Here is a 22479-nt window from a genome sequence, read left to right on the forward strand (position 1 = left end):
AAAAGACTGACATGGAAGAATACTGGGCAGACAGCTGGGACAGAGGGCAATTCAGACGTGGACAATGCATGGGATACTCATTTGCTACAACGAAGGACTTCTACTGGTGAGGTTAGGGGGTGAGCAGGGGTAGCACATGAGATGTCAAAAAAAAAGAAAATATTTTTAAAGTGCACAGAATAACACAAAACAGTTTATAAAGGGACACAAACAGGGCAAGTTTGTTACTGTTATGTTCATTTAATTTAAAACTCTAACAGAGGTTCAGTCCCATAAGTGATGTTCTTTTCTATTGTTCTTGGTTAAGCTGAAATGTTTGTGTTTGTTGACAATTGTTAATACTAAGAAGAAAATTCTTTTTAAATGGTTTCAAAAGTATTCATTTTATGGCTATTTTTTTTAAAATGCCAATTATACTTCTTAATGTTTAATTAAACTGAATGCAGGATGTTTAGTCTAGAGAAGAAAAAAGTCAGAAGCAATGGGATAGCTGTCTTCCAGTCTTTGAAGGACTGTCACAGGACATGTCTCCACCGCATTCTGCTGGGCCTCAAAGGGCAGAACTAAGGAGAGAGAGTGGATGCTGCCTGGGGATTTTGGCTTGCCAGAACCAATAGAGCTCTCCATGTGTAGGAGGGGCTGACTCTGGAGGAAGGAACGGGTTCCCCCCACTCTCTGCTCTTCACTTGAGAAGCAGATGTTGGAAATGCTGTAGAGGGCATCTCACTCATCTACCACTTGAACTCAGTGGTCTCGTGGGTCCAATTCTACCTAGAGATTCTGTAATTCTGTGAACTGGACGTGTGTGTGAGTTTCTGCACTATCTCTCAGGGAAACATTATGAGCCCTCACAGTGGTCTTATCAGTCATAGGAAGACACATGGAAGCTTGACCCTGACACAGTGATGTAACTTGGGTCCTCTTCGAGCTCAAAGGACAACAGGCACGTACCAGATGTGCAGTAAGTGTTATGAACAATAAACTCTTCAAAGAGCAGGCTGGAGGGTTTTTTTGATGAACAGTTTTCATTTATGTTTGAGGAATGTTCCTTAAAGACTCCAATGGAGGATGGTAAGTTGCTGTATCCATGATGTCATGAAGGCACAGAGTTAACCTCGAAACACTCACCTAAGTATATGCGATTATCGACAATGGACAAAACCGTTCTTCAGAACCAGCCAAAATAAGGAGTTACGACGCTGTGCTTGCTAACATTAGTCAAGAATGGAGACTTGTTGGTGCAACCAAATGAACCTCCACCTCGCTCCTGAAAAGAGTGAGGATTGCTCATACATGATTCTGGATAACCACAGCCCAAAAGTTACTGAACTGGGAATGAACTGGGAAGCAATGGGATAGCTGTCTTCCAGTCTTTGAAGAGATCAGAGGAAAAGATCCTCTTTGGGGAGGGGAGGGGGAACGGAAGACGCATGTCAGGCACTGTGCTGAACACTTCTTATAAAAATACTGCCTTATGTGATCCTGACAACAGCCCTGCTGGTGGGTAGATGCTATTATTATCCCTATTTTATAGTTGAGGAAACTGAGGCAAAGAGTTTAAGTGTACAAAAATATTTGGAGGGCAAGGGGTCCATCCATTGGGAAATTGTTCAACAAATGGTGGGGTGTGGTGGGGGCAGAGCCAAGACGGTGGAGTAAAAGCTGGAATTTACTTGAGCTCCTACTCCAACTACCTCCAACACCTGGAAAAAATTACTATAAACAAATTTTAGAGCCACAGAACCCACAAAATGACAGAACGAAACAAATCTTCTGAAGGCAGCCTGGCAAGCTGACAGGAAGGGTCTATCGTGCCTACTACTACAAAGTGTGGCCCCTGCCCCTGGAGTGGCAGTGGGACAGCTGCTGCTGGAGCTCCAGGCCCACAGATCATGGGGGGACCAAGAACTGACCAAAGCTCAATTGCAGGACTCTCTTGGCTGGCACAGAGGCAGGATTCTTTTGCTCTGCCCTGCTTGGATCTGAGTCAGGAAGATCTGAGTTCAAATCTGACCTCAGACACTTAACACTTACTAGCTATGTGACCTTAGGCAAGTCACTTAACCCCAATTGCCCTGCCTTCCACCATCCAAAAAGACAAAAAAGAGAAGTCCAAAAAGCCAATGAGAAGAAGAATGCCTTGAAAAGCAGAATTGGCCAGATGGAAAAGGAACTTCAAAAGCTCACTGAAGAAAATAATTCCTTCAAAATTAGATTGGAGCAAATAGAAGCTAATGACTTAATGAGAAATCAAGATGATATAAAACAGATCCAAACAAATGAAAGAATAGAAGGCAATGTGAAATTTCTCATTGGAAAAACCACTGACCTAGAAAACAGATCCAGGAGAGATCATTTAAAAATCTTTGGACTACCTGAAAACCATGATCAAAAAAAGAGCCTAGACATCATCTTTCAAGAAATTCTCAAGGAAAATTGCCCTGATATTCTAAAACCAGAGGGCAAAAGAGAAATTGAGAGAATTCACTGATCGCCTCTTGAGAAAGATGCCAAAAAGAAAACTCCTAGGAATATTATAGCCAAATTCCAGAGTTCCCAGATCAAGGAGAAAATATTACAAGCAGTCAGGAAGAAACAATTTGAGTACTATGAAAACACAATCAGAATAACACAAGATCTAGCAGCTTCTACATTAAAGGATCAAAAGGCTTGGAATATGATATTCCAGAGATCAAAGGAGCTAGGATTAAAACCAGAATCACTTACCCAGCAAAACTGAGTGTGTTTCAGGGGAAAATATGGACATTCAATGAAATAGATGACTTTCAAGCATTCTTGATGAAAAAACCAGAGCTGAACAGAAAATTGGACTTTCAAATACAAGAAGCAAGAGAAGCATGAAAAGGTAAACAGGAAAGTGAAATCCTAAGGAACTTATTAAAGTTGAACTGTTTACACTCCTACATTGAAAGACAATATTTGTAATTCATGAGACTTTTGTCAGTATTAGCACAGTTGAAGGGAATATATATATACATACATATGTATGTGTGTATATATGTATATGTGTGTATATACATATATGTATTTATAGGTGGGTGGATGTGTGTATATATGCATATGTGTGCATGTGTATATATGTATAGATAGACAGATGGCACATGGTGAGTTGAATATGAAGGGATGATATCTGAAAAATAAAATTACAAGGTGAGAGGAATATATTGGAAGAAGGAGAAAGGGTGAGATAGAATAGGGTAAATTATCTCACATAAAAGAGGCAAAGGAACAGGGAGGTAAAAGGAAATAAGTGAACCTTACTCTCACTGGATTTGGTCTAAGGAGGGAATAACATATACACTCAATTGGGTATCTTACCCTACAGGAAAATAGGGGGGAACGGAATAAGAGGGGGGGATGACAGAAGGGAAGGCAGATTGGGGAAGGGGGTAGTCAGCGGCAAACACTTTTGAAAAGGGACAGGGTCAAAGGAGAGAACAGAATAAATGGGGGGATGAGATAGGATGAAGGGAACTATAGTTAGTCTTTCACAATAGGACAACTATGGAAATGTTTTGTATAACTACACATGTATAACCTATACTGTATTGCTAGTCTTCCCAGTGGGGGTGGGTGAGGAGGGCAGAAGGGAGAGAATCTGGAACTCAAAGTTTTAAAAACAAATGTTAAAAAATTGTTCTTATATGCAACCAGAAAATAAGATAAACAGGTACTGGGGTATAGAAATCCATCTTGCCCTACAAGAAAGTAAGGGGGAAGAGGAAAGATAGGAGGGGATATATGAGAGGGCAGACTGGGGGGAAGTAATCATCTGCTTTCCATCTTGGGGTGGGTGAGACATGGGAGAGAGATGGGGAGAAAATTTGGAACTCAAACAAGTTGTGGTATATACATGTTATGGAATACTATTGTGCTATAAGAAACGAGGAGCAGGCAGTCTTCATATTTACCTGGAGATGCTTAAAAGAACTGATGCTGATTGAGAAGAGTAGAACCAGGAGAAATTTGTACACAATTACAGACACAACGTATGTGTGATGACCAACTTTGATAGACTGGACTCTTCTCAGCAATGCAGTGATATAAGTCAATCCCAAAAGACTCATGATGGAGAGAAATATGTGCATCCAGAGAAAGAACTAGAAAGAACTGAGTTTATATCCAGGTGGAAGCAAAATACCTGATCTTTTTCCTTCTCTTAGTTGGTTTTATGTCCTCTTTACCATTTTTCATTCCAGCTGGTAAAATCCGTCCTAATAACCTGACTAATGTATAATGTGAAAGTATTTACAGATCCTATATTTGACTATAAGCTGCCATGGGGGGGAGGGGAGGGAGGGGGACAAAATGTGAAACTCAAGGAATTGTGGAATTGAATCCTGTAAACTAAAAGGAAACAAACAAATTAATAATAAAAAGATATATTAAAAATAAAATAAAATAAATCTTATGGAAATGAATGATGAAAAGTAAAAATAAATAAATAAATGAAATTCAGAAAAAGCAAGAACAAAAACAAACATTGGTGTGTGTGTGTAATGGAATCCTACTGAGCTGTAAAAAATGAAGGAGGGAAGAATGGGAAGACTTGGGTGAACTGATGCAGAGTGAGGTGAGTGCAACCAAGAGGCCATTTTATGCTATCACACTGTAAAAAGGAACAAGTCGGAAGACTTTAGGACGCTAGTCAATGAAATGACAAACCCTGGTTACAGAGAGCCACGGATGGAGATTCACCTCTTGACAGAGACACAGTAGCCTAAATTACCAGAACCAGACATACTTCATTTATGGTCAACATTATGGGAATATTCTGTGTGAATATTGTCCAAAGGATTTTCTTTTTCCAGCGAGGGGAGGGGAAGGGGATGAGGTGAGAGGGAGAGAAAATAAATCCTTGTCAATTAATAAAAATGAGTGAATAAACATCCCTGGACAATCTTTTGTCACTGGGGCTCTAGGATCAGGCACTTCCCGTGACAAGAATGTTCTCGCTGAGACTGCAGATAGGCAGGTCCATCTACATGTACATTCCTGGGATCATCATCACAAGAATATGATCACGGAAGACAGTGATTCTTTTCTTAGTCTAAAGACTTTACACTCTGAAAAATTGAGGACCCCCCCCCCCCTGCCAAGAGCTTTTATGTGACTTGTATCTATCAATTCATCATATCAGTAACAAAAACAGTATGATTATGAAATAGTTTTTTAACTTCATAGACCCCCTGCAAAGACCTCAGGGACCCCTGGGGGGTTCACTGATTTCCAAAGATATGGAGAAGCAAGCTTCCGTTGAAGTTTTATTCTGGCACTTCAACATGACAGGGAGGACCTACCATGCTGGAAATGCCTTGAGGACAGGCCTGGCTGCTGTGTGTGTGTGTGTGTGTGTGTGTGTGTGTGTGTGTGTGTGTATGACAGCCCAGGACAGCCCAACTTAGTTAAAAAACTCATTTATTACCAGAAGTTTGGTCACTTGGGGATGAATTTTGGGGCCATGGCATCAAACACAGAGGGATTGACTGTAATGAAATCACTGAAATCCCATATCTTTGCAAGTATGAAAGTAACTAGGAGAGAACAGACTAGATATAATCAGGATTAAATAAGTCAGGAGTTTGGTTTTTCCCTTTCCACACTTGGCAAATTTACAATGATTTCCAAAACCAGCATTCTTTCCCTTTGTTTTTGCAGCATTTTTCATTTGTCAAAAATGAAAGCCCCTTAAAGAAAATAGGGATGCTTTTTACTTTTGAAAGTCATAGCTTCTAATTAGCCATCTCTGTAGAAACTGCCATGAACCTTGACACACCTTCTGAGCTGATCACCTGAATACTAGGTATTTTCCAAGTACAGTTTATTTTTTAAAGCCTAGAATATTTAGTGTGGCACATAGTCATGATTACAAATTTCCAATAAAGCATGTGTGAAACCTACTCAAAATGAATTCCTGGCTTGGAATTCAGACCTCTTATTCCTGGGCATCTAACACACAGTTTTCACAGAGGTGTAGGGCAGCTTCAAATTCCAGAAAATATGCCTTTGGGATCCTGGGACACACTCTCCAATTCTAATAAGTTATTTCCAGATAGCTGTCTCAGGAATGGGGGGCCCATCACCCAGCAGGGTACCCTGTACACAGTAGGTACTCAGCAAACGTTTGATGAATTTAAAAAGGATAGACTTGGTGAAGGGACCAACAGTAATGGCTCCAAAATCTCCATATGACTCTCTACAGGCTAACATGCCAGACACAGCTCAAGGACCACAGAATTAAAGGTGGAGAGAAGTCATGTCTCTAATCCCCTCATTTCATGGAGGTGAGAAAGCTGGTGCTCGGCAAAGTTACAGGCAAGGTACAAAGTCCCCCAGTGTGTATGTATATGTGTGTGCACATGTGTGTGCATGTATGCGCAAGTGTGTGTGTGTCAAGTGTCAGAGGAGGATTCCGGTGTGAGGTCTCCCTCTACCAATGCCCATCACAGCTTTTCCAGATGTTTCCCTAAGCCCATCTGCACCCACAATCCCTGGGCAGGCCCCTAGACAAGGCTTTTCCAGGGGAGCAGGTCTCCCAGGGCACACCTTTCCCCAGCAGAGCCTCTGATAACTCAGAATCACTTCCAAAGGACACGGGGGCATCAGAATGACCCAAGGTCCCACAGAGTGTTGGAACCAAACCCCCAACTTCCTGTCCTAGGCTATGACATGCCGCCAACATTCCTGCAGCCTTCACACTTGAGGGCTGGGACTCCTTGTTTCCCTGCCAACTGCCCTCCATCAAAAGGTATCCTTGAACAAAACCTGATAAACGCCCTCACATGGGCTCGCCCTCTGAAATTCCATATCTGGGAGAACTAATGAAGAAAAGGACAGAGAACAGAGATCAGAGAGCATGCTGAAAAGCATTAAACCCCAATAAATTATCAGGAAATGTCAGCAACCATGAATAAGCTGAAAGAAATACAACGTTTAATATATTTTAGTATCAGTCCCGAATGGTAAAGCACAGTTCACTGTGAGCCACTTGAAGCTTTACCAGGATGGCCAGCATGGAAGTCATTTGTTAAGCACCTCTGTTTACACTGCCCAGCAACACGGCTGGGATAAAATGGATTAAAGACTCCCCCGAGCCTGCGGGGCCCTCGAGGATCATCGCCCTTATCCTTCCTCCTCCCCTTTCCCTATACACTCCTACAAAGCTTCGCACATGCCGGCTGCCTCCAATTCCACTCCAAGTGCTTTCTCCTTTCATAATCTCACCCCAGATAAGGAACCCCAGCGCTTCTCCTCCCCCAGCTCTCTGCAGGGTCAGACCTTGCTCACCAGCCCCTCTTCTGAGGCTTTCCTCCCTTGCCCGCCAACACCACGCATGTCCACGGTTCTCCTCCAACCTCCAAGATCCTTCTGAAGGGTGAGGGTGCATTCATTAACACCCTAGATTCTGTCCTGGGTTTCGGCTCCTGGACTTCAACAATCAATTGTGAACAAATCCATTGCCTGACCTCTTCCCCACAATTCGGTCTCACACTTCCAAACGCCTGCTAGAGTTCCACCAAGATGCGCCCCCAGCACTCACACTCCAGATGAACCTCATCGCCCATTTTCCCGCCCCTACTGAGAAACCTGTCCTCTCTCCTAACTGCTTCCTTTGCCACCATATTAATCCAGACCCATATCACCCCGCATCTGGACAACTCTGAGGAGTCCCCTTGGATATCCAGCTGCCTCTGAACACAGAACCCTGTCCCCAGAGAAACACTCCTATCTTCACATTCATGGCCCAAAACTTTCAGAGGCTCCCATTACCTTCTTAGTCTGGATTGTTGCCTCCCAACAGTACAATCAATCACTCAAAAAGCATGTATTGAGCACCCACTATGTGCCGGGCCCCATGCTACACTCTGGGAATACAAACACAGAAACTCTCCCTGCACTCAGGGGGCTTACATTGTGTCAGGGGAGACAGATCCCAGCAGGGGCACAATATCCCGCCCCGGGCATTTCGTGCCTATGTCCTCCATAAAGGAATGTCTCAGCTTTCCAGAGCCTTGCTCCCAGATCTCTCAACATTCTGTGGGAATCTGTGGAGCACCTGGACTTTCCTTCTGCTGTCACTGGAGAATTGGCTGAAGGACCTGGTGCTTAACCTGGAGAAGTACATGGCAAGTGGAGTCATCCAATGGATGGAATGGACTCCTGTGGGAGGCAGCCACCACCTCCGGGGATGAGGGCAAAGGCTGGATCATGGGTTACTTAAAAACCCCTCACTGAGGAGATGCTTATTCAGGAACAGGTTCAACAATCCAACAAAGGTTGACTAAGCCCCTTACTGTGTGCAAGGCAGAAGTGGCAGGCATACAGAGACGTCCTGCTCAGAACCCCTGGCAACTCCCTAGTCAGGGTGGGGCACCCGGCTAATAGGAATAATGGCAGATACAGCCAGAGCCCCCACCAGAGGGTTCACTACCAAAAGGAGCAAGAAGGAACCACAAAAGCAAAATAAACAGCAGATAAGTCATCCTAATCCCTCCCCTTCTCTACAAAGAGGCCAACCACATGGATTCCCAGGCTTCTGAGGAAGACAGAACACTCACAGGTATAGCAGAATTAAAAGCCTTGAATATTACAGCCCAATAACTTGGACAACTAATGGTCAAATAACGAGAAGGCACCAGAGTGTCCCAATGATATTACAGACACAATGGTCCCCGGGCTAATCATTTTTAAATTGTCTGGATCTCTGTGACTTAAGACACCTTGATCCCATCTCGGGAGTCCTCAAGGGTTACTGTTTAACATGTTAATGACTTCTCACAATGCTTTGACTCGTATCTGGCTTGGCGACATTAATGGAAGAGGTATAGACAGAAACAACAATCTAGAACCCTCTAGAAGCCCCTCAGAAAGACATCCCAACCAAATCCAATCCAAAGCCGACAGACACTCTTCACTGGCAAGGGAGAATGCATACTGGAAAACCAAGTCCCTAGCAATGCATTGCCTGACATACTAAGAAGCAATGTTTGTATCAGACTGTATCCCCTAACATAACATGAAGGTGACTACCTGGAGCCTGGGTTCAAACCCTGGCTCTGCCCTTATCACCTGTGGCATCTGGGGCAGAGATAGCAACGTCGCTGGCTGCATTCAGCCCTTCCAGTGTAGACTGAACCAGAGTCATTATCATAACTGGGAAAGGTTTAACAAAATGAGTAAAAATAGAATAGGACAGAGAGAATGCTAATTTGTGGTATTCAAAGCCAATGTGTCTATGCTTAGTCTCTATTTGAGTCTGGCCGCTGATCGTGGGTAATTTAACTTCTGAGGACCTCAGTTTCCCCCTCTCAGAAATGTAGGGGTTGAACTTCCCTTTTGATCTCAACCTAGGCTGCCACACTCCCCAGTCACATTCTGCTTAGAGAGACATAAGTAGAGTTAGGTCAATATAAAGTAGATACAAAGTCACTTTAAGAAGACAACTGGGAACAGCTCAGTACAGGAAGAGTAATAACAACTGGGAACAGTGGTGTCAGAGTTGGGTTTGTAAGGACTCTAGGTGCCTCCCAGGCAGGGACAAGGTGGTGGCACATGCCAGACACAGGGCACCACTTGTACAGATGACAAGAGGTGGGATGCCAGGCAGAGGGCACAGCTCCAAAACCAGTCTGACTAGGACAGAGTGCAAGAAGGGAAGAACATGAAATAAGGCCAGGAAAGAGAGGGAGGAGCTAAGCGTGCAGAGGCTCTCAGATGCCAGACTGGCAAGTCTCTCTTTTATCTGAGAAGCAGAAGGTTCCCTGAAGATTTCTGAAGGGGAAGGATGGTAACATGGCCAGATCTGCATTTGAGGACTGTCACCTCAGCAGTTATATAAAGATTGGGCTGAAGAACAAAGGACACAGAGAGAGGGAAACCAAGAGAAAGGGAATCCAATCAGAAGGCTGATGCGAGAATCGGGGTGAGCCTGAACTAGGGTGGAGGGAAGGGATGGGGGTAAGAGCAAGAAGATGAGGTGCCTACTGGCTATGGGGGCTGAAGGAGGAGGAACTTGGGAGCCTAGGAGGGCCAACAGTGTCCACAAAAGAGAAGTACATTAAGGTGGAGAAACTCCGGGTTGGGGGAGGTAGATACACTGTGGACATGTTGAGATTGAGACGCATGCATGTTATTGGCCAGCAGGCATGTGGTAATGAGGGTCTAAAATCTAGAAAAGCAATTAGGACCGGATGTGTAGATTTGGAAGCAGAGATAAGTGAACCCGTGGGAACTGATGAGGTCACCAACAGCAAAGTTAGAAGAGAGGGCACCAGGAGACTCAGGACAAAGCCTTGGGGGATGCCCACACTTAGTGGGGAGGAGGAGAAGGCTCCTACAAAGGAGACTGAAAATGAATAGTCAGAAAGTTAAAAGGATGAATGAATGAATGAATGAATGAATAAATAAAGCATTTACTGAGCACATTTATTGAGAACCAAGAGAAATGTCAGAGGAGTCAAGGGAAGAGAGAAGGTCCATGAGGAAGGGCTGGTCAACAACACCAAAAGATGAAGGAAAGTCAGACAAAATGAAGACTGAGACTTGGCAGCGAAGACATCTGCTGGCAAACTGAAAACAGAGGTTTCCTTCCAGTGAAGGGAGGATCTCCAGGGTCCATGACTGGCCCACCTCCTTTCCCAATTAGACCTTTTATACCCCCTACTTGGTAATACCATGCATCTTTCTACTGCCCTTTCCTTTCATCAGTAATTACAGCTATGTATCTTCACTGGGGAATTACTGGTGCTAAGAAAGATGGTACAGAAGTAAATGTGAAGTATAAGTAAAAATGAAATATGGAAATATTTAGGAATCAAAACCGTAGGCATATTGTTTACAGTTATACAAAAAGGGAGGAATAAAGTAAGGAAAGAAAAGAAGGCTGGAGGCAGATGACCTTCCAGAGGCATTCTCTTGCTACTTTGTGAGGGTTCAGCCAGGTTATAGACTAAGGTGCTGGTTCAAGGTTCTGCCTTCAGGGGGCCAAGCACTAGAAGCACCCAGGGGATGGAGGTGGTTTTTGTTAACAGCTATTAAATTGGTGATTTTTGAGATAGGTTTTTCTTGTTATTGAAAGCATTACACAAGCTTGGAAATGTAAGTCCCACCCACCTTTTTCTTTCCTTCAATTATGGCCCCAACCCACTAAGCATATGAAGGTAACAGTTTCCCTCCCAAGAGATATTTCAGCTAAGACTGGATCCCTCCCTGTTCAGTAAAATGTGGAAGGGATTCTTGTTTAGGTAGGGCTAGGACCAGATGTCCCTGAAGTACCTTCCAACAGGTTCTTCACACACTTATATATCATAGAGTACATAATAAGTCTTCTTCATCCATCTGGTGTTTCCCATGTGGATGGTTATGCTGACCTCTTTTGAGTGGTCATGGATCTCACTGAGGAGGCTTCACAGAGAGTTTGATGAACTTGGCCCTATAACACCCACAAACAGGAGTCCCTCCCTACATAAAGTGAAGCCTTCTTCCATTCAGACTCTGTATAGGCCACCCTCTATGGCAGTGGCAAACATCCCTATAAAGAAGATCTCTCTGTTTGATACCTCCCTTGATTCCGATAAGGAGAAGACAGTTGGACAAAATCCTCTCTGCTGCTGCATTTATGAAGGGTCCTGCACATAGAAGACACTTAATAAAAGCTTATTGAATGAAAAGTTAGATTTTTGTTTATTCAAACTGTTCCCAACCCTGAGCATTCTGCTTTTATTGTTTATACAGCTGGCTGGGCCATAGCAGGAGTTTAATGTCTGTTTGTTGAAATAAACAAGCCAAAATTTTAATAAGGACTCACAAGATACATAAAAAGAAAACATCTACTTTGATTTGTTGTTGCTTTAATTAGAATACAGTAGATCTTTCTAGCACAGTCACTGATTTTATGGTCTTAATTCTATGACCTGCTCAGGCAAGGAAAAGGGCTGTTGGCTTTCCCACATCCCCAAATGTATGAGCTTTTCTTGGGCAGCTCCTGGGTAGGCTAGTAAATCCTAGCCTTTGCAACCTGTGCTTGCTTTTTCAGCCATAAAATACCCATCTGACAAAATGTCCTAGGGGAGAGAGTTCTGAGATGACTGAAAATGTAAAAACATCCCCCAGGCAGGGAGAAATCGGCCATATTACTCTAAGATGTGAGACCACCACAAGTGTTATAGACAGAAAGATCCTGATAGATTCATTCCTAAAGACTCCAATCACCTAATTCTATTCATTAGAGAAGTGACTTGCCCCAGTTCCCAAAGGGAAGGAAAAGACCTACCAACACTGGAAGTTGGCCAATTCTCCACTTAGTTTACCAGTCCACGTGGCTCCCCCAAATTCTGAATCCTCCAATTTTAAGAGGTCAGGTCAAAGTCTCCAATGTCACACTGGAAAACAGAGTCAGGATCCAAAAAGGTCTCACCAGGTAGAATACTGACTCAAATACAACTGTACCTGCAACTTCCTAGAGAAAGGGAACTTCCAGGTGAAGAAACTCCCCCTACCAATGCAGGTGGCTCCTGCTCTGCAAGGTCCCCTCTAGAGGATTTGCCTAGAGCACTGATAAGTAAATGACCCACCCAGGGCCACCCAGCCCAGATCCATCAGAAGCTGAACATGAAGATGAAACTTAACGGGGATAAGTAGAAATTTCTACCCCTGGGTTCAAACAATCATGTGGTTGCTTGTTTGTTTAATTTAAATTTCTTGTTACTCTGAACTTGGCAAATGCCCACAAATATAAACATTTCCATATACAAAGAACAGAAAAAGAGCACAGTCTACAAAACCACAAATATCATCCCCACATCCAGATTGCTTTTGAGAAGAATATATTCAATTCGGCTTGTTAGACCCAAAGCTGACTTCGGGGTCCATGCTGCCCTCAGAACCTCCTTCCTTTTTCTGGCATCACAATCTCTAGCCTCCCTTTTCACCACAACGTCTCACCCCCTCCCTTGGGGTCACACAAAATCCACTCCCTGGCCATGTGCAGTGCTCCTCTGGCCCATCACCCACAGGCTGGCAGGCTTCACCACGGTCCCTCTGGCCTCACCTTCAGTCCCTGCTCTGATCAGAGTTCTAAGGGTCTTTCCCTTTACAATGCTGTCGTCGCTGTTTACACGCTGCTCCTGGTTCTTCACCTTGCTGTCCGTCAGCTCCTACCAATCTTCACAGGCTTCTCTGAATCTGACCTGTCTGTCATTTCTCACAGCACAGTAATACTCTACTACACTCACACGCTGTAATTTGTTCAGTCATTTTCCAATTGATGGGAACCTCCGTGGTGTCCAACTCTTTGCCTTTACTATGAACGTTTTTATACAGAGGGCATTTTCCTCACACCTTTGATCTCTCTGGGATATGCCTAGGGACAGCATTTCTGGGTCACAGAGCATACGCAGTTTAGCTTCTTTCGGGGCACTGTTCCCAACTGCCTTTCAGAATGGCTCGAGCAATTCAGAGCTCTATCAAGAACGCATTAGTGCGCCTGTCCTATTTTCCCACCATCAATAGTCCTTGGTCTTCTCTGCCAATCTGATTGGAGTGAGGCAGAACTTCAAAGAGGATTCATGTGCATTTCTCTTAGGAGTGGTGATTTGGCCGGTTTTCTAATATGTCTGTTGATAGCTTGCTTTCTTTTTTTGAAGAATCTCCCATTTATAGTGTTGGTGGAGGTGTGGCTAGACAGCAATTTACATGAAAATGTCCTATGAATCAACAGTCTGCCACAGCAACTGAAAGCATCAATGACAGCATATCACTTATCAATACTGGGCCAGAGCAGAGGCCACAGCCTTTCAACTTGAAAGAGACTTTGGGAGGCGGTTACTCCAGCCTATACCTGAAGAGAAATTCCTTCTACAAACTAAACATCTAAGCCTGTGATAAGAGCCATATGAGAGAGCAGGAGACCCCGAGTGCCGGCGGAGATCAGAGAAGGGAGAAATCACTTCCAGCTGGGGAGATCACAGAGGAGGTGCCCGGAGCCTTGGGAAAAGGTAGGATGTGGCCAAGCCAAGATTCAATCCAACTCCACAAATGCTCATTAAGTGTGCACCATCTACAAGGTGCTAGAGATGGAGGTCCTCACAATCTGGTTCCAGCCCTCCTTCTCCACCGTATTTCCTGCCCCTGTACTCTTGCTATGCTCAATACCTTCTCTTCAAAGAGTGCGCACAACCTGGTCCCCATCCTGGAGCATCTAATTCCTCCTCCGCCTCCTCAGATCCTTGCGGCTCCACTCAAGGGCCACTCCCTCCCGAGAAATACACTCTCCCTGATTCCCCCAAGCATCAGCTCTACTCACCCATCTACGTGCATACTCAGTGTGTATACATGTACCTACGTGTACAGATAGACACATACACACATACACAATCTATCTCCTCCCAGGAGAGGGCAAAGTCCAGCCTCAGTAACTGCTAGCACCTTGCACATGGCAGGTCTTTAACACATTTACTAAAATGAGCTGGGGATATACAAGGACAGAACCCCTGTCCCCAGGAGCATGGGGAGAGGGAGGAGAAAGGCCTGCAAAAAGAAGTCCAATATAAGGTGTATCAGAATAAAGAAGAAACACAGTCAAGCAGAAGAGAGAGAAGAGAAAAAAAGAGGAGACTTTGAGCTGGGGAGGAGAATTCATGAAGGAGCTCAGCCCTAAAGAGCCAGAAGGATTTCATCAGGCAGAGAGATGAGGTGAGAATGCATTCCAGTACTGGGGAATGGCTTGTGCTCCTGCAGAGGAGCAGGAGACGGTAGGACTAGGTCAAGAAACAGTCTTGGGAAAAGTAAGTTGGCACCAGACTATCGGGAATGGGCAAGAGAGCGCTGAGTGTCACACTAATGTGTTTGCATTTTATCTGACTTGCAGCTAAAATCTCCTGGGTGTGTTGTGTAAGCTCCTTCAGAGCAAGGCAAACCTGTATGGATTTCCTATTTATATTCCCATTTTTTCTGGTACATAAGTGCTTAATAAATGCCTTTCATCATATACAAAACAGGAAACTGCTGAAGGTTTTTGAGCAGAGTGTCATCATCAGAATTATACATCAGGAAAAGGGTGCTCTAGGCAACAGGAACTACACGGGCAAAGGTATGGAGGTAACAGACCATAAAGCATTCCTGTATCAGTGGGTCAGTGGTAGTGTTTGTTCTGCATTTTCCAGGAGGGCAATGACATCCCGGGGTGACATCTTGACTGACGGGTGACTGTGCCAAGCTGTCAGCCCCCCTCTCTCTCTCTGACCATCGAGGTCCACGGGCAGGACCAAAGTCAGGACAACCAGGGTGGTCTGGGATGCAATGAATGATGTCGGCATCCTTGAGGTCTAAACAAGTTCTAGACGCTCCACGAAGCCTGAGAAAGCCGCCTTTGCCTTTGTGGCTGTGGGAACAAACTTCTCTTCTGCCCATTCCGCCAGGGAAATCTTCACATGCTTGGGAGAGTCACTGCCCTCACTCCCACTGGTTACCCTCAACCTGGTTTGGCCAAGATGGTTTGGCCGGGTGTGGTCACTGGGCATGCTCCAGCTTCTTGGAACCATGGCAGGTGAGCACCAGGTAGACACCCAAGGAGCAGCCCTCCTCCCAGAGGTGCTGGTCCTTCCCAAACTCCCATCCACCCCCAGTTGGTCAATAAGCAGTCACTGAACACCTTCTATGTGCCGGTCACTACACCAAGGACTGGGCATACAGAAAGTCAGAAGACAGACCTGACTCTCAAGGTGCTGACAGTGCAATGGAGGATATACAAGCAAGATAAACAAGGAGAACCAGGAAAGGGTCGGCAGTGGGAAGCCGTCAGCATCACAAAGGAGAGAGGCAGTGAGAAGGGGGAGAGGGTAGAATGAATGCTCTGCATCTGAACCCCCGTCCTGGTACAAGTAAACGATTCCAGAAAGTACATGGATTATGCCGAGCAGACTGAGGAGGAGGGCACCATTCCCCCAGTGGGGCCACGTTCGAGGCTCTCCACAAAGCCTTTACACATCAGTACTCCTGGCAAAAGCAATAAAGCCTGCAGAAGGTAGTCATTTCCCCAGTTAGGCCAATTGTGGAGCTAAAAGAAATTCTGGCCGTCTAATCCATCTGAGTATCATTAGGTTAATATCCGAGGCTCCCATGCTGTATATCAAGAGTCCTTCCATTTCGGGATAAAAAAGATAGCACAGAGGGGGTTCCTCTACCCTTGCTCATGTGAACCATAAAACAGATTTATTACCTAGTTTATATTCTTTGTTTTCTCTTGGGGGGGGGGGGGGGGAGACAACCTTCTCTCCTGACCAGAATTCTCTCCATCACAGAGCCAATTTGTGCGCCCTGTTTGGATCGTATGGCCCCCTTACTTAATGCCCTGGTCACACTTTGTACCTTCTTAAATCTTACAGTAATGTATAGCTCTTTCTTTCACTTCAAGAGGGGGAAGCAACAGCTGTTCCAGATGTCTGAACAGGGAAAGTCGCCCACTGGGTTTCTTCTTGGCTCATTTTTCTAAGAGGAATTCTCCCAATACCAAAATACATCGACTCCTATTGTACATACCGAACCCACTTGGCTAGTCGTTGTGCTGGGTATTTTATATTTGTTATACGTGGCCAGAGAACAGAAACCATCTCTCCTTCCCCCTCCACGCCCCTCCCTCTCTATGATCCAGTAAAGACCCAGTGACCCCTGCCACTCCATGCGGGATTCTCAAAGAGAAAGAGAGAGCAGCGTTCTAAAGAAAGAAGGCCTAGATCCCTTTAAAATACAAGCCCACGTTTACCACGTTTACGTATGTTGTTCTATGCTCTTGCTGCACCCTCCCCCAGCCCATTCGGATGCAAACTCTCCCCAGGAGGGAGCATTTTACCCTTTGCATTTGAATCTCCGGGGCCTGGCACCTCTTGGCATTTAATAATTGCTGGGAGGTGGGGGGGGGGGCAACATTTAATGTCAAATCATTTTTTAACTCGTTTCATTGAATGTTTTCCTTCTGTTCTTTTTCTTAAAAAGTGCTCATAATGGATGGCTGTCTGGGATAGGGTAAGGGGAGGGATAGGGTAAGAGGAAAATCTAATTAAAAGAAAAAGAAAAGATATCAATAAAAATCCATTTAACTAAATGACAGACTCCTGCTTTATTGCACCCACTCACATCACCTTTATTTTTTTAAGCCTGGATTTCAAATCCAAGGCATTGGCACCTCCAGGGCTCCAGGATCCCCTTGGGAATCACAGCTCTTCCAAGCCCAGGCTGGGTGGGAGGTAAGGAGCTTCCCCCTCTCGGTTCCCAGACAACTCTCTTTCTGAATTCTTTGCACCCCAATGAGCCTTCAACACCATCTCATGTTTTCTAGGCCTTTACTTACTCAATTCCTTAGTCTCCAGTAGAAACACCAAAAAGAAAAACCCAAGAGCATATTTGTAAATAGGATTTCACCTCCTAACAATAAGAATTAACCACTCCCATCTATATAGGGCTGGAAGATTTACAAAGCACTTTCCTCATGACAAGTGGAGGGAATACAAGTTTGTGGAGAAAGAAATCCTGGCTCTGAAGAGAAGGGACCTGCCCAGTGTCACACAACTAGTAAGTCACTACAGCAAAATTAAAATCTAGGCCTCCAGACTGCAGCCCAAACCCGCAGCCTGGATTCACACAACCATATCAGCCTAGGAGATATTTGTTCAGAATAACTGTCTTTATTTGCATCTACTCAATGAAAGCTTACTGAGGGGTCAGTCACTGGTACTTTAGTAGGTGTGGGAAGGGGCCCAGGTCCCCAGAAAGGAAAGAGGGCTTCTACCCTCTCTCTACCCCATCCTGCTGCCCCTCAGGACAATCTTTTTTAAGTCAAGATTCCCAGACTCCTAAAGTGGGACCATTTCTACCATTAATGCACAATATCAAGGAATTGATATGATCCGAGTCTTCCCATTGGTCACATGAAAGAAAGGGTGCCCAGAGCTAACCACCCCATCCTAGCTCACACAGCTAATCAAGGTGGTAAAAAATGGAGACTCTGCCTGACCATGAGCAAAGAGACCTGGTCCTGGGGCCTTCCTCTTGAACCCTACAGGGCTCACCCCTCCTCTGCCTTCAGAACCCATGTTATCACCAGGTACGATGAGCCGAAGCACGTATGGTCCCTGGAACTCACAAAGGGTGGAGAACCAGGGTGTAGATGGATGGAATAAGCAGGAAAAACACTCATCTAGGATTCACGGAGGAAAGTCATTTTCATCGAATGCAAAGAGGAGATTCCTGTTCTTGAGTGACTGGACCAACCTGCATCCCCATTGCCAGGCCTGACCTCACCTGTCTTCCCACAGCCCCTTCACCAAGGACTGTGCCCTTTAGTCATCTTTGCTGAGCTGGAGGCCATTCCTCCAATAAACAGGAGAAGGAACTTGGAAAACGTGAGCAACAGCAAGAAGAAAAATGACACGTAGTGGAGAGGGTCTGGGCCTTGAATTCAAGAAGGCCTAGGTTCAGACCCTGCCTCTGCCTGGCTGTGTGACCATTCACCTGAGGCCCAGGCCTCCCTTTAAGCTGACAAGTCTTGTAATTTCTCTTGCACAAAGCCGCCACCCTCATCACCTGCCCCCAGAACTGCTGAGGTCCTACCTGGTCTCCAGGCTCTTCCTACCTGGTCTCCAGGCTCCTCGGATGGCGGCCAAAGTCCTTCTCCAAAGGTTAGGTCCGATCAAGTCACGCCTCCCCTCGCTAAAACCCAGCAGGCTCCCTAGTACATCTAGGATCAAAAAGAAACACCTCTGCTCAGCATTTTTAAAACCCTTTACCCTCTGGGCGCAACCGACTTTTCCAAGTATTTGTATAAATTACTCCCCTTCAAGACTCTACTATGGTCTGGCCATGTCTACTATGACTCCTTTCTCTTCTTCCCACCACACTCCATCTCCCACCTCCAGGCCCTTTAAACTGGCTGTCCTCCTTCCTCACCGACCCTTCCTGGCTCCAGCACTACCTTCTGCACGAAGCTTTTCCTGAGCCCCACAACTGTTTACTGCTTCACTCCTAAAAGAAAATTACCTAGTATTTGTCTTGAACTGAAGTATCCAATATATGCAGATGCATCTTCCTCTGATAGAATGTAAGCTCCCTGAGGGCAGGGCCTCTTTCAATTTTATCTTTGTACCCCCAGTACAATGCCAGAAAAAGTAATTGATCATTAAACAGAAAATGGGACCCTGAATCCCACTGCATGGTAACATCACTGCTCTGCTCCCGGAAATTCTTTACTTCCTAGGAAATAGGTGTCAATCAGGAAACCAAGGGTAGAAAAAGGAAGCTACCTGCCCAAGATCCCACGGCCTGCTAGTGGGGGGATCAAAGGAATAACCCAGGTCTTCTGACCCAGTCTTTTCTCTTATTCCATGCTGCCCACAGAATAAGAGTCAGCAGGGACCGGGAAAGGAATCCCTACCTCCAGCTTCTACTTGAAGCTCCTCAAGGCCAGTGAGCCCCCCTCCCCTGAGGTAACTCATTCCCCTTTGGGACAGTGTGGACCACCATCAAAACTGCCCCCAGGAAATGTCTCTTCTCCAGGCTAACTCTGTCATCTCCTTCAAACAGCCCTAGAACAACAGAGTCAAGGCCTTCAGCTAACTGGGTCACCCTCTTCCAAACTCTCCAACTTATCAATATCCAACATAACATTCTAGATGACGTCTTATCAGAATAGAAAACAGTAAGATAATCAACTGCCTATTAGACAGATACAAATAAAGCATTTCTTAAGCACCTCCTGTGTGCTATCCCCATATGAAGTCTTTCCCAACCCCTCTTAACTCTAGTGTCTTCTCTGTTAATCATTCCCTATTTACTTAACATCCTATATAGACTGAATTGGCTTAGCAGTGACTGTGGAAGGTAAGCTCATTACTAGTAGGGACCATTTCCCCCCGGCACCAGCCCAGTGCCTAGCACCCAGTAAGCATGTAATTAATGCTTCTTGATCAAATTGTCACTAATGTTTCTAGGTGCTACTTCTCACAATCACACATCATCCTTGTCTGTAAGACCTGGCAAATCCTAAAGAGGCAGAGCCCATGGATGCCACATCTTTCCTCTTGGCAAGTAAGCCAAGTCTTTGCTAAAGCACTTTTTAGACACTTCTGGCCTCTTTTTTAGGATGACTGATTGACATCAGCTAGACATCTACATGAAATTATCATAGCCTCTGTCTAGGTCCTTTCTTCCACCAAATCCCATTTTCACTATTAACCATTTGTCTGATGTAATGTAAAAATAAAAGGCATCAAAAATATTTTTTAAAAACCTGTTTGGACATATCAAGTTTGAGTTGTTTCCATTGTACAATATGTCTTTTTCTCACTTCTTTCTTCTTTTTAAATGAACAAAAATTGATTTTCTCTCTTACCCGCCTATCCCTTTGAGAAAAAAAGGAAAGAAAAACAAAACCCTTGTAACACACACGCAAACACATTCTCCTGTGGGTTGTGTCCAAGAAATGTCTTTGTTTGTGCTCAAGTCTATCTAACATCACCAGACTGTCCTTGTAACAACTGCTCTCCTGCTTCAGCCCCTGACATTCTGCCTCACCCGTTCCTCCTTTTCAGGTCTCTCTTCTTCACTTCATACAGCAGAGCAGCATTCCATGCTAGTAAGCGCCATAGTAAGTGGTCAGGCACACAGTCGGTAGGAACCCTATCAGTTTCCATTCTCTGCTATGCTGTAATAAAGAGGATATTTTTGCCCTGACACTGTTTTCATAAAGCCAGACTAACCTCTGGTTGCCATCCTCCGTTACTTCTCCTTGCTTCACTCTTCTCTGGCCATTTCCTTCTAAAATCTTAACTTGGTTGGTGAGTTTCCTATGCCCCAACATCAGTTACTTCTTACAAATTTCATTTTTCCTCTTCACTGGAATTGTTTCCCTAAGTGTCTCCAGAATTCCATCGCTCAGAAGCATGTTGTAGGCAGACAAGCAACATGGCGTCCAGATAGGGTACCGCCTTTGGGGCCAGCAAGATGTGGGTTCACATCCCACCCGAGACTGTGCTTATGTGACATCATCCTTAAAATGAGGGGCTGAACTCAATGTTCTCCTCCCTAAGGTCCCTCCCAGTCCCAAATCAGTGCTCCCAGGCTGGCTTCCCCATAGACTGTGAAGCCACATGCACCTCTTTCCCCCCCAAACTTCTGAAATCTGTTTGCCTCAAACCTGGGCTGGGGGAAGGCAGCATGGTGGGCTCCTCCAGGATTTCCTCCCCTTCACTACCACAATCTCTGGAGTGGAGGAACCCCTCATTTCCACCCCAGCAACCAGTTTCTCTATTAGTGAGAATTAGCTCATTCTCCTATTTGAAGGATGAAATTATCATTAAGTCAAGAAGTGACAGCTGCTCTGCTTGAGAGAGAATGAGCACTCCAGCAGATGTCAGTTTATGCCCTTCGTAAACTGTTTAGAGGAATTCATGGATGGCAGATGTACAATGGATTATCAGGAAAACCAAATGGGGGGAGAGGTTAATACCTGACTCCAACCTCTACAACTCAGGGAGAGGGAACAACGGTGACTGTAACCATCCCTCAGTGTCCTCGTCAGGGACAGAACTGGGGCTGAGCCAGCCCCGGAGCTGACGACAAAAGGGCATTTCTCACTGAAAGGTGCATTCACTCATTCAATCAACAAAGCAATCACTCAATACAGCTCTGTGCTGGGCAGTGTTAGGCACTAGGGGCACAAGACAAAAACCGGTTCTTCCCTCAGAGGGCTCACATTCTCTTGTAAACACAAGGTAAATATGATTTGGAGGGAGGGCACCAACACCCGAGAGATGCTGTAAAGGCTTCATGGAGCAGGTGGGTCGCTGAGGTGGGTCTGGAGGGAGCTCAGGAGTCAGAGAGGTAAAGACAAGGAGGAAGTTCTCTCCAGGCCTGGGGGAAAGTGACACAAAGACCCAGAGGAAGGAGGGAATGCAGTGTTTGGGGAGCAGCAAGCAGCCAGCTTGGCTACCTGGAATACAGAGTGGATGGGGATGATGTGATATCTGTCTGAAGAGGTGGGTCTGAACCAGCCTGGGAGGGTTTTAAATGCTAAGCAGTGGAGCATGTGTTTTCTCCTACAGGAGCCCGGAAGCCAGCAGCTTCTGGAGAAAGGACTGCGCTTTAGGAAAGGGAATCTGGCAGCTGGGTGGGGCAGAGCCAGACAGGGCCTAAGGACCACGGACTCAGGGTTGGACGGAACCTGGGACAGCATGAAGGCCGAGCCCCTCAGGTCTTCTTACACCTGGTTCCCCACCACGTCACCACCTTGTGACTGACACTCTGGCTCCAGTCTTGGTGCCTCTTCCCTGGCTGTCCCCCATTTCTGGAACATTCTCCCCCCTCCTGCTCACTGTGACTTCATTTGTCAGCTCAAGTCCCCTCTTCTCCAAGGAGCCTTTCCAGTTCCTCCTTAATCTTAGTACCCTTCAGTCTGAGAAGACCCTCATT

General features: G+C 45.4%; 1 protein-coding gene across 6 annotated transcripts in view; it reads right to left on the bottom strand.

Moving 5' to 3' along the window:
• The window catches only part of GNB1L (G protein subunit beta 1 like), a 160417-nt gene that overhangs the window by 112793 nt on the left and 25145 nt on the right, over positions 1 to 22479 (bottom strand). For 2 of the 6 annotated variants that reach the window (XM_069100840.1, XM_069100836.1), the window contains exon 2: positions 18647 to 18751. The exons of 2 other annotated variants lie outside the window; for them this stretch is intronic. The gene's annotated coding sequence lies outside the window, so the exon portion shown is untranslated. Of the gene's footprint in view, positions 1 to 18624; positions 18752 to 22479 lie in introns of all 6 variants that reach the window. 2 more of the 6 variants (XM_069100841.1, XM_069100838.1) reach the window with 1 other exon arrangement.

Source organism: Petaurus breviceps, unplaced genomic scaffold (genome assembly GCF_028583685.1).
Source record: "Petaurus breviceps papuanus isolate PSGF00001 unplaced genomic scaffold, PetGlider_PUasm1.0 428, whole genome shotgun sequence".
Lineage (NCBI taxonomy): Eukaryota > Metazoa > Chordata > Mammalia > Diprotodontia > Petauridae > Petaurus > Petaurus breviceps.